Here is a 14796-nt window from a genome sequence, read left to right as displayed (position 1 = left end):
TTAAGTAAAGCTCTGCGGTAATGAGCCCAGTTTGAGGAATGTTTGTCGTTCAAACAGTGTTTGATCTACTAACAGGGAGGTAAATTCTCAACATGGACAAATGCTGCATCTAGGGTGTCTCTGGTTATTTACCCTGTTCAAGACTTTGTTCTTCGGCGGCATTTCGGGGCTTTCAATTAATGAGTAACCGAGGCGCGCTGTGAGATGCGGCCTGCTTTCTCTTTCAATTAGGTGACCATTAGTTAGACTGCACTGAGCGGTGGGAGTGGAAGAGAGTCAAGCAGAGCCAAAGGGAACATGCAAGGGGTCAGGCAGTAATGGACCGATGAAATCATTTGCTGAAACAAGGGAAAGCAGAATGTTTAGAGGTCTTCCCAACCAAAAGTCATAAGGAATTTTCCAAACACAATAAAGCAAAAGAAATTACACTGTAAGCCTGTTTTTTAAGGCGACCTTATGAGGAAATGATAAGGTAGCGGTCATTGCATACCCATTTTAAAGGCTGTTATTCCTGCTTCACTAGCAAACATTTGGCTAATCAAGTGTCCGGATTTCAGACCTACACAGTTTGTATACAGTATATACAACTTTACCACGTGTGGTCATGGTTGCAAGGATGTATACTTTGACATGTTTGAAAGCTTTAGGAAAATATAGGCCTGAATATGTGCAAAGTCCTGTTACCTTTTGCCAATTTAAACATTTCATCTTTTTCACTAATGAACATGCTCAACTCCTTAATAAACCAACACCAGTACCAAATAAAGAATTTAACAATTATTTAGATAGGGAAATGAGTAATGAACAAGTTAACAGTATTTACTGAAGCTGGCAAATTTGGGCTGGGCATTTAGTTTAAGGCTTTGGCCCCTCTATAGGAAAGTGTATTGCTGTGCTTTTTTACCTCAATGCACCGCAAGGCACAGTACCCCCATGTGCCTGTTCATTGCAAAATGAACAGAAATTAGTGCAGCAGTGCAGTGTAAAAATGCACAGATGGGAACTTTAGACAATGCTTTCTATGCAAGGTCTAATGTCCTTGAAAATCACATGCTATCTGAAGCACAGTGAACCTAACTGCACAAAGTGTTAACAAGGCCGTAAATTACTTTTGGTGACATAGTTACAAGAAATCACTAAAACCTTCATGAAAGTGATAAAATATTTAAATCCTTTACCTGTGTGGCATACTATTGTGGAAAAATGAGGTGTGTTTTCAACTGTATTTGCCAACAATTAAAAACCTAAAGTCTTGTCCTACAAGCTTAACTTTATTAGGCAGAAACTCTCCTCCATGCACCTGCCTGTTTTAGATACATTTTGTTAATACTAGTTTGATCTGTGTACTACCCCCTACCCAAATGTCCTACTTCTTTCCATATTATTTATTTATTGTCCCTTGTCGCTCTAATGCACCTACCCTTTAATACTAAACTACTGTACATAGCAATAGCACAAGCACAAAGAAATTGTATCAACACGCTCTCAATATTGTAATCTTTCATTATCTATCCCAATTTCCAGTTACACAGAAGGTGGAGTAAAGGAATGTACACCAATCCATCAAATAAATGATGTATGTCAGCAGAATTTTAATGCAGCATGAACAAGATTAACTTCTGAATGTACAAAAACAGTAACCTCTGTCAAAATATTACCTAGTACAAAAATAAGATCTTGTCTTTGAACACAGTATTTTGTTTCTGTTTTTTTTTTAGTTTCCAATTGATGCTCTGAATTTTGCATACAACTCATTCTGACTGATTACCTAAAGATTGTGCCACACTGGGGTATATGACAGATGAACCTGGGAAAAAAAGGGAGCATCCATGCTGTTTGGCAGTGATATCTGGATCACAGGACTGGAGGAACAGAATAACAAGTATTTTAGCAGATGAAAGGGCATCTAAATGCTTCTGAAAGAATAGGATTTTTAAAGCCAAATGTGAGTTCCTTTCTCTTCTGAAATTTTCCGCAGTCAGGGGGACTAGACAGGGCTTTTCTCTTTTCCTGGTCCTATTTAGCTTGATGGTGGAACCCATATCTACGAACATTTGTTATAATCTGTTTTCAATTATATTTATAACTTCTGGGTTAAAGGTTGACTGGATTAAATTTTAAATATTGGTGTTGGATGTCTAGTCATCCCCTCTTTTCTTTCATAGTTCTCCCCAGCCCCCTTTTGGTGTACGGGCCGCCCAGCTGCTGTGCCCCCTCTGCCTGGCTTTTATCAGCAGCTCTAATCCTCTGAATGGACAATGGAGAGGCTGCTCCGTTCTCCGCTGTCATCCATTCAGAGGATTCCGGCTGCTAATAAGAGCTGGAGGGGAAAAAGCACAGATAGGATGAGATTGGGACACAGGCTGTCCCCTCCCACATTGTCCAGCTGTGCAGAGTCTTCTAAAAAAAAATTAATCGTGAAAAAATGTATCCGCCTGAGTGGGCGTGTGTAATGACTTTATTGGCTGCTCTATAGCTGTGTGTGAGTGTGTGCAACTGCGTGTCCTTCTGCAGCCTTACAACTCTCTATATCTCCTAAACCGTATGTCACAATAACTTTCACAATAATTTTCAGGGTGCACAGGGAACACTCAGTTAGTAGTAATTACAATTTCGCTGCACTCCAGCTTTTAAAAATTTCAAGAAATGGGGATCAGAATTGTAAAAACTTGTGAAAATATACCATTGGGAGTGCTGAGTTATTAATTAAAAATGCAAATTGGGCCCCAAGGCCAAATACAGAGAAAGAAGCATTGAGATGATTGATACCTACCTGCCACAAATCTATACCTGTCATAAAACGTTACCCTGTCTGCTTCTCTCTTGAACCCCAATTTTCCTAGGTGGGGTGTACAAAACCGAAAAAGTAGCTGCAGTGGGGAGACACCTGTGGCTAACAGCGCCTAGGTGCACTTTTTTATGAACAGCAACCCAAACGTTCAATCCTCACAAGTTTTTAAACTCATGACCCCCATATGTTGAAAGGTCTATATTTGTCAGTATTTTTTGCCAAAAGCAGGACATTGTTTTGCATGGAAATTTGTTGTTTCATATTTTAGGCCTGTAATTCTTAGGAATAACTCCCGGGTATGATAAAGTTTGAAACACAAATAACAAATTATAATATAATAAATAATTATAAATAATAAATTTAAAAAAAGAGAAATACTTTAACAACCAATCTAATTTAAAAATGTTATCAAATCAAAAACACTGAAATTTGCCCAAAAAACGTTCAATATTATTCATAAATTAAATATCTAATAGACATCCCAGGTATGATAAATTTTAAAACATGGTAATGCACAAAGCCCAACATCACAATCAGGACAGTAGAACCTGGTTTCCTTTAGGATCTTTCTTCCACTGTCATCCCCTTTTGAGCAACAAACCACGCACATCCTTGTAGGTGCTGCCTTTTTCTCGGTTGGCGGGATGTAGTCAGTGAAGTGACGACCAGTCAGGCGTTGACAGCGACAACAGCACGATGTCCAGGTCTATTCCCGGCCACTGATGTTGTTTGGTGGTTCTTGACAATAGATTTGTAAACTTTCCAAACAAAGACAGAATGATTCACAGGCCTGACACTCTTTTGCTTGTAGAGAATGTAGGCAATTCACAAACAATGCTCAACAAGATGCCTGAAACCTTTTTGTAATACTTCTTTTGCTATTTCCTCATTGCTAGGTAGAATGTCATTGCTTGGTCAGCTCTGTCAACACCTCCCATGGTGTTATTGTAGTCAATCACACTTGCGGCTTCATTATTTCTTTCCCACCTTTTGTGCATACCATAACAGTGGAGGCAGTAGGGACAGTACTCATTAGGTACACATCTTTTTTATCATGCCATCACAGGGCCATCATTTTGCCTTTCTGCCAGGCAACCATTTCTCCTGTCTTCAGCTGCCTTTTTGCAAACATTGATGGCAGGTTGCGCTGGTTAGCCCTAACGGTTCCATACACATCTGTTTTGTGTTGCAGAAGAAACTCAAAGTTCAGGAGAAGTGAAAAAGTTCTCGGTTGTGACACAGTAGCCCTTTTTTTTTAGCAATGGCTCAATGAGTGAGAGAACAGAAGATGTTGCCGTTCCCATAGTTGCTGTATTTGGGGTTGAATTTTGTCCCTTTTCCAGTGTAAAGGACTGAATTCCATAAGTAGCCAGTTAACGATTCATACAGCATGTAGGATTGTCTGTTTCTGGCACATAGGCATGTCTGGCATGTAGGCATGTCTGTTTCTGGCACATAGGTCTGTTGGAAATTTTAAGAATCATTTGAGATACTTCCCAAATTTTTTTGGAGTTTTGGTCCAGGATGGGTAGTTTCATCAAACTCATTGTTGGCAAAGCATAGATACTTCATAATCAGAGTAAATCTGTACTTTGGCATGACTGTGGAAAAGAATGGAATGGCAAGTAATTTATTGGTAGACCAATACCACTTCTGCAGGGGTTTGCTCACCACTCCCTAAAGTATCACCAAGCCCCAAAATAGGCAATTGTTATCTTTTGTCACTGGTTCCCACTTTCTGCCTCTTGCAAACCTCAGGTAGGGAGCAGCTAATTGTTTTGCAGCGTACCCGTTTGTTTCAGCAACTATTTTTTCAAAAACCTCATCGGTCAGAAACAATTGCAGGTATGCTAAGGGTTCAGCATCAATTTTAACACCAGGTGCGCCAGGGTCGCATCAAGGTCAATAGAGCACCAAGTGCACAAATTACTGACCTCAAGTTCAGATTCGTTGCGGAGTTCACTTTCAGTGTCGCTGTCTGATGACAAGTTTCCTGGTAAACCACTATCCACAAGTTCCACAAGTGACTTCAAATTGCTATCACTGCTTTCTAGTTGTTCAAAAACATATTTTGCACTGGCGAGACGCCTTTTGGATGCCATGGATGCCAAGGACAAACTGTAAATTAGGGCACTACTAAAAGCTGTTTTATGCACCAATAGATGTTCTTTTACATTTATTATATTTCACTGTGATCAAGTATTTAAAAGCAGATTACAATATAATCAGCTTTTAAATTTCCCGCCCGGCCACGCCTCCACAGGTTACCGACACTTCACGCATCATACCGAGGATGTGATGCAGAAGCCAGTTGCTTTTTGCATGTAAATTTTACCCCAAGTCACACTCGGGAATACCACCAGGGGGGGGGGGGGGGTTAAAGAATTTTTGGACTTTAGTAGCTATGAAAGTCCCCTGTGTACCCTAAAATTCTAAAAGTCATTATAACCAACAATTAAGGAGATCTGAAAAATTGAACACAATGAGTTGTTTAGACTGTAGAATATGACAAGCAGATTTTACACACAGCTATGACAGTGCAGGTGGATACCCTTTTACATGCAGTTTTTATTTTTGCCCATAAAATATAGGCAGTGATGGGGGGGGGGGGGGCGCAACACTGGCTGTACTGCCCCCCTCTGCTATCACCTGCATGATGCTCTTAAAGCATCACTACATTTTACCATTATATAAAGGGTGACTTTCCCCCTTTTTTAGAATACAAAAATGTGTTTTGTTTTCTGTTTTTATTTTGTGGAGGAGGACTCCTCCACTGCCATGGTGGTAAAGACTGCAGGGTAAATCGAAAGCCTCCTGGGGTATTTGTGTCACATAATCTAGGTGGCTGTGGGCTGCTTCTTTAATGCATGCCTGACATCAGGAATGTATCATCTGGGGCTTTCCTATATTGTAAAAAAAAGTGCTCATACATGCCCAATGAGATCAGCACTTGATGGAATGGTGAGCATCAGAAAGAAGAGGGAAGCTGAGCAAGTGTGGCATTTGCTGGGCTTAGTTTGTGAACAGATAATTTTTTTTTTTTTTTTTTTACAAAAGTTTTGCGTTATTTAGATTTAGCACTAGGAGGCCACATCTGAATTTAGACTGAATTCACACTGGCAGGAAGGTTGCATTTGCTGCATTTACCCCTCACTTTCCTCTGGCCAGGAACTACTGCTGCTTGAAAAACTGCTAGGCCTGAAAAAGCCAGGCACCACCTGTTACCAAACCCTAGCAGTTGCCAAGTAGTCTTTTAGGAGGGTAAAATGGCCCAGTTTTTTAATGCTATTGTGAAATAAGCCTAACTTGTTACACCACATTGATCACAATATTACACTATTACAAGGGATTACATTATTAAAACATGGAACGCTAGGCAGTTGGATTAAAATACACAACACTAAACAGTTTGGCATAATACAAAAAAAAAATGGAAATTCTAAAAAGAAAGACATTAGAAAGTTGGAACAAAATATAGGGGGTAGTTAGAACACTGACATAGGAGGTTACTGGATATCTGTGGCATAAATAATTTGCTGTGTTTTTGCTCACCCACTTGTTTACCACCCAGCTACAGCTTCCCCCCACACGGTTTAAAAACTTTTCTGGGGAGAACACTGTGTTTCCATAACTTTCATCTACAAAAGGTGTTTAGACTGTTATCTTTGGCTAGAAGTCTAACCAAGTCATGGATTTTATTCTTTTGAATGTTTATTCCAGTCAGGGGGTGCTGGATACGGTCCTTGAATATTTGTCTCTCTGAGTTTCTGTATGATGATGCTTATCAGGCTTCTTCACTATCATTTCAGCTCAAACTGAATTTTATGAATGACTGATGTTTTCTGTCAGATTTCTGTATTTCTTTCACCCAGAATTTCTATGACAAAACATTTGGAATAATGCCAGGATTAACATTACTATTTTTATTGCTATTAATATTTTTACTGTACTAATCGTATCATTGTTAGATTTGTGCTTCTTGAAGCCAAGTTTTGTCAAAATATCTCATGGGTTTTCTAGTTTACTTGTTGGTCTGCAAAATTTTCCATAGTATCCCAACTAACTGTTTTTTCCCTTTTTTTATCCTTATACCAATTAGGAGAAACTTTCCAAAAAAATAAAACAGCCAACTTTGCCCTCATCTAAAATTTCCAGTCACCGTGACACTGTAATGGATAAAACACACTTCCCACAGAGAATGCAGTAGAGTTTTAACTAGAAATTATATTTTCGATGAAAAGAGGAAAATAGGTAGATAAATGGACTATAAGTAAAATGATTTAATTTCAGCAAAAGGATGGTCAGCCTTACGAACATAAAATGAGTCACTTGTTTAGAGCAGCAAACAGGCTGCAGGCAGAAACTAAATCTGATGTCTGTCTCTAGATGTTGGCCTATAACTGCTTCCTGGGAATCCTTGGGATGCTTTTCTAACGAGTTTTTTTTTCTCTTTGCAATGCTTTTTACCTTCATTATTTTGTTGCTGTGTTCTTTATTTTATTATGATGAGGATGTTACAGGAGGCTCAGGCATTTCTGCTGTAAGTGATGTTTTAATTATCCTCACCCTCTTTTGAGTGCTCCCTTTTCAGTCGGATTTCTTAGCCTCATCGTCTCAAAACAAATTCCCCTTAGGAGGAAAGCTGACTGTGGAACACAGAACACATCAAACTTGTCCTTGATATTCATTTGAGCTGACAGGGGAAGCACTGTTTGATGGAATCAGCATTGGGAAAGGAGGAAGGTTTAAAAATAAAATAAAAAAAAAGTTTAAAAAGAAGATTACCGATTAAAGTATTAGCTGTTTCCCCTTGAGATCAAGCAGCCTTAAAAATGTCTGTCAACTTACAGGAAGGCTCACAGGTGTGGAGGTTTGCAAAAAGTTCAGGTGAAACTCCAGGGCGTTAAGAAAAAAAAGTCGTCCTATGCAATCAACAATGTCCTTGCTCTGCTCTATAGCTACTATGTCAGGCCATTCCAGTGTATTGGCTGTGCAGATTATACAAAACATTTGAATAAATACATTGAGTTCTGTATTGGGGGACAGAAGTTCCCAATGCCGTCACCTACCTATTTCCCCCTCCACTATACCATCTACTCATGGAACACAATGCTTCTGGGTGCAAAGAAGGCCAGGATCTATTTCTGCAATGCCAAGGGTTCTCCATACAAATTAGGTTGCAAAAGAAAGTAAAATACCTAGAATTTTTTCAAACACACTAAATACAAGGGAAAGACATCTTATAGCTCAATTATTACCCAGCAGGATATGGTTATTGTCAAACCTGAAGAGCTGTCTCACACCTAAAAAACTGCAGGGTTTTGTTTTGTTTTTTTAAGTGTTGGCTGTAGAATTCCCTTTTATAAACAGGGATACATTTTAACACCTTTTGTCAGCTCTCAAAACTGCTGTTGATTATATTATTGTTTAAATACAAACTGTAGTAACCAATCATAACAGCTGCTTTCTGATCTGCATTTTGTTTTGGAGGCACTCAAAAGAAAAAAATCGTATTTCTGATTGTTGTAAACTCAAAGCCCGGAGTTTTGCTTTAATAATTTGCATCTTACCGGTTCTTAGATGTGCTGGCTGCATTGTTTTTTTTTCAAGGCTTCTTTCTTTTTTCATTGATCTTGCCAGTAACACTCTTCCAGTCCTAGGGTGACTTAGCTTTCTCTGTAGGCTGCTTTGGACTACAAAACCCCCCTCAACTTTATTACACAGAGGGGAGCTGATTATAGTTTACAGAAGACTGCTAGCTAGGTTTGCCCTGAAATCTACAAAGATGGTGATAACATAGTTTCAGATATTAGTTTGGGATGTAGGAATTTACATTAAAGTGAATTAATGTAGCCACCTTACTGAAGAACTAAGGTTAATGGGTATGTATATATGTCTGATGTTTTATATCTGTTTTTTTGCTATACATACACAGACTCTTTTTACAAATAATAGTGGAGGCATTTATGGCAAATGAAACAAAGAGAGTTAGAGGTTTCCAATAAGAAAGAAGAGACATTTTTAATTAGCAGCAATATAGTTTGAAACATTAATACAGGGTTGGCCTGAAAAGAGCAGGGGAATAGGATAAATTGCTGCTATGACCCACTTAGTGTGGTGTGTATTTTTCAGCTTTAGCTCTTGTGCTCTGGTAATAGGGAATAAGCCCACTGATATACATGGTGGCTAAATATAAAGTAAATAAATAAATAACACTAAGTGAGCTTCATACATGGGTGGTCATGGTACATTTATTGAAGTGCACAGGATGATTCCCACTAACAGTTATGTGAAAGTAAGGTGGGAATAGACAACAAATTAATCTGGGTGGCTAGTTTAAAGGATCATAAAAAAATATTGTTATTATTATTACACAGTATTTATTTAGCACCATCATATTACGCAGCGCTGTACAAAGTCCATGGTCATGTCACTAACTGTCCCTCAAAGGGGCTCACAATCTAATGTCCCTATCATGGTCATATGTCATTAACGTCCCTAGCATTCTAATTCTGTCTATATTTCCATGCAAAAAGCGTTATAATTTTTTTTGCATGGAAATTTATTTTACATTGTAGGCTATAAATCTTAGGCATAACTCACCGAAATATGCCCAATATTTATTACATTTAATAAAAAAAACTTTAAACAAAAAAAACACAAAATATGGTAAATAAAAAAATTGTGAAACATAACTGTACAGAAGCATGTATAATAAATATCCAATACAAAATTATCTGAATTTCCCGCCGCGCCTACCGCCCGCACAGACGTCACTGAGAAACCCCGGAGATCGTCTCTGCAGTTCGCAGCTGGAGATAGGAGGAGGACGTGTCCCTTGGACCAGCAGAACACCAGGGGACGCCAAAAAAGCAAGATAAGTGGGTTTTATTTTTACGTTTTAAGCAACCCTGAGTGTGACTTGGGATTACTGCTTTTTGCAGGTAAAATCCACCCCGAGTCACACTCAGGATTACCTCTAGGGGGGTTAATGTAGTCTAAGGTAAATTTTTTTGGAGGAAGCCAATTAACCTAACTGCATAAGATCTGGAAGGAAACTGGAGTACCCGGAGGAAACCCACGCAAACACGAGATTCGAACCTGGCACCCAACACTGCAAAGGCCAGAGTGCTAACCATTGAGCCACCGCGCTGCCCAAAATCATACTCTAAACTCTATCATACATACAGTATACATACATAGAGTTTTTGTGGATGTTCTTTATTATATATCCATAATACATAACATAAATTAAACAAAAATATTAAGTACCTATTTTATTGGTGATATTATAGAACATGTTGGTGATATTATAGAACATTTACAGAAAAAAAAATGCCTCCCAACATTCTTTTCAATTCACAATGCAGAAGGGATAGAAAGTTACAGATGAGATGCAATACAGTTTAAAACCGGTGACTATATAAAAATACAATACCAGCATTTGTGCAACATTTCTTAAGCTGCCTTAAAACTCCCACTTGTGGTTCGTTTTGTCTTGCTTTGACTACATTAAAGTATCAAACTATGAGAAAGATGGGGAATTGCAAGGAAATTCCAAGTGATTGTTAAAACAGGGGGAGGGGGGGTTCTTTTTCCTTTGCAATCACTGATGCTTTGGTCTAATCTGCTTTCTTGGCTGTTTTGCACTATGCGGCACATAAATCAAAGAAATGCAAGAGAAGCACAGGCATCATGGATTGGCATTTCAAAACCACTGGCAAAATGTGTATTGGATACAGAGCAGTAGACAGAGTGGGGTGACCCATGCAGACGGCAAGCCATAGTGATGTGGTTAATTAAGCGTGTTAGGAAACTTTCTGGATACACAAAATGGCTTTAAAAAACTTCCTGTGTTTCTTCATAGCAAAGAATGTGCACAAAATTTTAATGCCATAGTTCGTAGTTTTTTGCTTAATGAACGGTGTGTTTTGAAGCAATCAGCCCACCTCCTGTGTGACGGGAGGTATACAAGCAAGCTTCAGATAAGGATACTTGCTAATAATAATAAAAAAAATAAGTTCTTCTTAATACTAATCTTAACTTTGCCTCTTGGTTTTCACACATTCTTTCCCATGACCTGCTCACCCTCATCCTCAGTGACTTTAATGTTGCAGTCGATGACCCCAACCATCCTTCCTGAGCCATACTGCTCTCCATTACCTCCTCCTTTGGACTCACACAGAACATAAACAGCACCACACACATTGCTGGACACACTTTAGACCTGGTATTTTTAAAAGTCTACAGCCTCACCCACCTTGACAACTCACCATTTCCCCTTTCTGATCACAACCTTATCACCTTTAACCTATCTAATTCTTGCCCCCCTTTGCCACATTCCAGACCTGGCAAATGTCAAAGAGAGGTACCTTGACCACAACTTATTCTCAAACTGCCTTATGTCCCTAACCTCAATTCTCTCTAAAATCTCATGTCCAGATAAAGCTGCTACTCAGTTTAACCACGCTCTTTCTTTGGCTCTGCTCACCATGCCACTACAACCATGTCCACCTGTAAATCATCAATGACCTCCCTCAGCCCTGGTACTCTGGATGAAACATCCTCTCTTCTCTCATCTTCATCTACTACCTGTCCACTTGACCAAATTCCTTCTGGTCTACTCTGTGCCCATTCCTTCTCCCTGGCCCCTGCGCTAACCAAACAATTCAACCTCTCCCTTTCTCCCTTTCTACTGGTATCTACCCCTCCACTTTCAAACATCCCATTATTCTACCTCTCCTGAAGAAACCCTCACTAGACTCCTACCTACCTTTTAGCTACCTTCCTTTCTTCCATATGTTTCCCAAGCGCCTTGTCTATAAAAGACTCACTGATTATCTGAGCACCAACTCTCTCCTTGACTCTCTCCAGTCTGGCTTTCCAGCTGTCCATTCCACTGAAACAGCCCTTACTAAAGTGGCCAATCACCTCATCAGAGCCTCAAGGCAACTTTTCCCTCCTCCTTTTTATAGATCTTTCCTCTGCTTTTGACACTGTTGATCACCCACTTCTAATCCAAATCATGAGCTCCATTGGTATCAGTGACACTGCTCTCTCGGTTTGCTTCCTTCTTGACTGACCACCACTTTCAAGTTTCTTTCAATGGTAATTCATCCTCTCCTACCTGTTGGTGTTCTCCAAGGGTTAGGCCTTGGACTGATTCTCTTTGCCCTGTACACCTCATCTCTTGGTAGTCTCATATCCTCCTTGGGTTTACTGTACCATCTGTATGCTGATGACACTGAAATCTGTCCACCCCTGACTTGTCTCCCTCAGTCCTAGATAAGGTTTCATGCTGCCTGTTGGCCCTCTCATCATGGATGGCTGACAGATTTCTGAAACTCAACTGGATAAAACTGAACTATACATCCCCCCCCCCCCTCCTTTCCAAATCCCCCCTTGACATATTCCTAACTGTTAACAACACTGACATTCGTCCCTCTCCACAGGCACGTTGTCTTGACATTACCTTCAATTCTACCCTCTCATTTACCCTATAATAAGAACATTTCCAGGACCTGTCACTTTCACATCTCCAAAATCCGCCACGACCAGTCCCCAGAGACAAATGAACTCCTTCATCATGCTCTTATCGCTCGTCTGGACTACTGTAACTCATCTCTGGTAATCCACTAACCTGACTCTCCCTTCTACAATCTATTATGAATGCTGCAGCCAGACTTATCCATTCTTCCCACCGCTCCTCTTCTACTGCATCTCTTTGTAGTTCTGTTCATTGGCTACCATTTCCCCTTAGAATCATATTCAAGGTCCTGTGCTTTGCCTTCATATCCCTCCACAGTTCTTGCCCCACTTATTTTTCCGACCTGGTAAAAAAAAATAAAATAAAAAACAAACCCCTAGCTGCTCTTCTCGCTCCTTCAATGACCTACTACTTACTTCCTCCCTCATAACCTCATCACATGCATGACTCCAAGATTTTTTTTTAGAGCTTCCCTGACTCTCTGGAATAGTCTTGCTCGTTCTATTCGGCTTGCTACTACTTTCTGCTCATTTAAAAGAGCACTCAAAACCCATTTTTTCATACTTGCCAACTGTCGTCTTTTGTCTTTTGAAACCCTCACTATTTCCCACCACTACATATCTCCCGTCCTTTTGTGTGTTACTTCCCCCACCTCCTAGATTGTAAGCTCTTCGGAGCAGGGTCCTCTCCTACGCCTCCTATGGTGGCACTATATAAATCCTTAATATTAATAATAAGTACACTTAAATATTTTTAATCTAACATGTAATGTCAATGCTGCAAGAAAAAGGACATTTGCAAGTGAAGTATGTGCATATATAGTGTTATAGCGATGAAGCCATAAAGGGTAACTAAAGAAAAAAAAATAAATTCAAACATTTTGTCTCTCTCCACAAATTATTTAATACAAAAAAAAAACAAAAACACAGTCCTTACAGCTTGCTCCTTATATCAACAGTTGTCTTGCTGGTCTGAGAACTGCTTTTACCAACATTTTTTTTGAGTCTCAGAGGGTATATAGGGCTAAGATTAATATTATTATTATTATTATTATTATTACTGTACATTAAATAGGGATTGCAAATGACAGACTAATACAGACAGTGATACAGGAGGAGAGGACCCTGCCCCGAAGATCTTACAATCTAGTAGATTCTACAAAAGTGCGAGAAAACAAAGAAAAGGAAGTGCATTTGTACAAGATACTGTACATTACAGGTGGGCGTCACCCAGTGACACGTTTCCTTAGAAAAAACAGTTATGCTTGGAATACAAAGCACATACAGTGCAGAAGTATAACCATAAGAAGTGCTGAGTGTGTATGCATGTGGCTCATCAGCAAGGTTGGTCACAAACTGGTACAAGAACAGAGGAGACGGTGCATGTATACAGAGAATCAGCTTTTCTTAAAGAGACTTCATCAGCAAAGTCATGAATATATACAACTGTTTTCCTGTAGCCTTCACAAAGTACTGTATGTACAGATGGTTAGACATATGCCCCGTTCCACCAGGGCTCATTAATTACCATGACTAGAACTGGACTTGGACTACCAACAAGCAATTAAAAGATAATTACACCCCAAAAACATTACGCAAAGATAAAAAGTAAGAAAATAAAAATAAGCTGTTGCCAGTTAGCAACCAATCAAATTGCAGGGATTACTCCTCTAAGGAATGACTGTGCTATATTTGGTTTCATCGGTTTTCCTCTCTCTAACATCATCATTTGGCAACTGACATACATGCACAAGCTGCCTAATAATGATACAAATATAGAGATATAAATAAAGATAAATTAAGTCAATCAAAAAACTAGAACTGCTACACATGAATTCCTTATACCATGATAAACTTACTTTAGATTACTTTCTTATAAGTGAGGACATAGGGGATTCGGAGGTGGGTGACTTGTGGTTGACTTCCTTCACCTGTACGTTTGTCAAAGGTCTGGGACTACAACTTTGGAAGTCCAAAGTACAGTATAACAGCCAGGCAACAAGCATTTACAGTGGAAGGTCAGAAATGGCAGTCAGTACAGAGGTTGTCCCTTAGGGCTCATTCACACTAGTTCACTGGCTTGAGGTGCTTTAATGCATGCATGTTAATGTGTGATATTATGGCTCAATCGCTTTGAATGGACTACTAAATCCACTGAAATGTTTATTTTAGGGACAGCAACATAGATGTAATAGACATTTTGCTATGAGCTTGAGACTGTATGGGATGAAGTGGAGGTTGCACCCAAAATCCAGAGCAGATGCAGGAACAGGGAATAAGGTAAACTTTTCTGAAAGTCAGAAGAAATTATTGATGATAATAGGAAAAGATTTATCACCAGGGTTCAACTTTAAGTCACCATCTTTTTTAACCACCTGAGCGTTACACTGAGGTCTAGATTTCTGTACCAAAAGTGATCCACTGTTTTTCATGAATTTTTTTTTTTAAATTGTAGACCTGTAACTTACAGAAATATGTCCGAACAAGGGTTCTAGTAGATATTATGAATATTTATTGTA

At 39.2% G+C, this 14796-nt stretch overlaps 1 protein-coding gene and 1 long non-coding RNA gene across 3 annotated transcripts in view; one reads left to right on the top strand and one right to left on the bottom strand.

Annotated features, from left to right (window-relative positions):
* MED27 (mediator complex subunit 27) overlaps positions 1 to 14796 on the bottom strand; it is a 247720-nt gene that overhangs the window by 175873 nt on the left and 57051 nt on the right. The window lies entirely within an intron of this gene.
* LOC140343859 (uncharacterized) overlaps positions 1 to 14796 on the top strand; it is a 101348-nt gene that overhangs the window by 70286 nt on the left and 16266 nt on the right. Inside the window, exon 3 of one of the 2 annotated variants that reach the window (XR_011923422.1) lies at positions 1719 to 1945. This is a non-coding gene — a long non-coding RNA (uncharacterized lncRNA). Of the gene's footprint in view, positions 1 to 1718; positions 2123 to 14796 lie in introns of those variants that run through there. The other variant, XR_011923420.1, reaches the window with a different exon arrangement.

The sequence above is a fragment of the Pyxicephalus adspersus genome, chromosome Z, assembly GCF_032062135.1.
Source record: "Pyxicephalus adspersus chromosome Z, UCB_Pads_2.0, whole genome shotgun sequence".
In the NCBI taxonomy this organism is placed as follows: Eukaryota; Metazoa; Chordata; class Amphibia; order Anura; family Pyxicephalidae; genus Pyxicephalus; species Pyxicephalus adspersus.
Note: the sequence above shows the minus strand (reverse complement) of the source record. Positions and strands in the feature narration are given on the sequence as shown.